This window comes from Sturnira hondurensis, unplaced genomic scaffold (genome assembly GCF_014824575.4).
Source record: "Sturnira hondurensis isolate 20B ecotype Veracruz unplaced genomic scaffold, ASM1482457v3 Scaffold0015596, whole genome shotgun sequence".
Classification (NCBI taxonomy): Eukaryota; Metazoa; Chordata; class Mammalia; order Chiroptera; family Phyllostomidae; genus Sturnira; species Sturnira hondurensis.
Window position 1 is genome coordinate 1703778 of NW_028088227.1, and position 1690 is coordinate 1705467.

General features: G+C 44.7%; 1 pseudogene; it reads right to left on the bottom strand.

The window, feature by feature from the left end:
- Window positions 1-349: 349 nt before the first annotated feature.
- Window positions 350-1475, bottom strand: LOC119000339 (septin-7-like; annotated as a pseudogene).
- Between the last annotated feature and the right edge of the window lie 215 nt (window positions 1476-1690).

Genomic DNA, 1690 nt, shown 5'->3' on the forward strand with positions numbered 1-1690 from the left:
ACAAAAGTTTTTAAAAAGCTGTTATAAAAAAGTTCTAGGTGCATTGTAAGCATATAGGTTTTTTTCCATGTGCATTTTCCAACAATGGAAGTGTCAAAAATGGGCTCAACTGTGTTAGACTAAATCACACTGGTGGACATGCTGCATTGGATGGAACCTTTGTATTATAATTGTCATAGAGAAGCATAGTTTGCGTCATATTATGGCAATTTATCCTCAGTGAAAAGTTCAAAGTGTTCTTTTATTTTGGAATACCCTGTAAACAGTCACAGACAAAGCACAGGAACATGATTGTACAATAACAAAATGTTTCGTTTTTTTGTTTTTGTCTTAAATTGAAGACATCTGTTTAAGAATAATAAAAAGAAAATGTAGGAAAGGTAATCAACACATTTCTCAGAACTATGACATCACTATGTTCACTATTTTCAACGTCAGCAACACCCCAAGGTACTGCCTTCCTCTGACCCCTTGTCATTAACTTCAATGGTAGTCTTACTGCCTACCACGGCAAGAGGGAAACTGTCTGTTATCTTTTTAACAAGCTTATTTTGTCTTCATTATCTGTCTCTGGAAATTAATGTATTTTAATTTTATGTTCTTGGATTTCTTTAATTATGTGTGTTTTTTAAACTGTTGGCACTCCTGCAGTGTCGGGTGTGTCTACTTTGGCAAGAAATGGGATAATCATTTTTTCATGCAAGCACTTCATAAACTGTGTCCAGTGGTTTAAATCCATGTCCTGAAGGAGCAATGAGGCACAAACAACACTGCACCCTGTTATCGGGCATCTCTGACTTCTGTTGACTTGAGGATCTGCATTTCGGTCGTCCTCAAATTTACGATCAATGTGTTGTCTAGCAGGCTGCCAGCAATTACTGTTATCCACTGCATCTCCACATCCTGGGGTAACCACTATTATGTGCAGCAACCGAAGGCCACCTTCTTTGATTAAAACTTGGATTTTTCCGCGTGTATTTTTTTCCTTTTTTAAAAAAAATTCTATGGGAAGGGCCTGCATACTTTGTGAACACAAATCTGTGAGGTATAATGAGTTGATTAACGCTGACTTTCCCAGTCCAGATTCGCCCACAACCCTAAGTGTGAATTCAAACCCTCTCTTCACTGGTTTTCTGTGTGCTCGATTTGCGACATTCGCCAATCCCACATAGGTTCTTCTGTGGAGCCATGGTGCTGCTGAGGACGTTCCTCTCAGCGGCGGATCTCTCCTTGAACCACAGCTCTGTGCCCTCCTCCACCAGACAGGGAGCGGCGCGGCCAGCGATTCTCCTCCTGCACCAGTTCCGCCGGGCAGCAGCCGGACCCCTTGGTGACTCGCTCACTCCTCTGCACCCCCGCCCCATCACCTCCAACCCCCTGGCACACAGGGGTTCCCCGCACCTCCTTGGAAGCGGCTGCAGCCAAACGGAGGCCGGCTGCATCTCGTGAGAGGGGTCTCTTGCTCCCGCCTCCATGCTGGGCTGCAGCGCGTTTGGCGCAGCGGATCGGCACTTTCCGGGTCAGGGGGAGCCAGGCTTCTGTGCACGTTTATGCAACATCGCCTCTAAGGTTAAAGCTAGAGGTGTTTGTTTTTGATTGATTTAGGTGGAGTGGTCAGGGAGGGTTGTGCTGGAGAGTGACATATAAATTGAGAGGTTAAGAATGAAAAGATCCCGGGAGAATCCGGTGA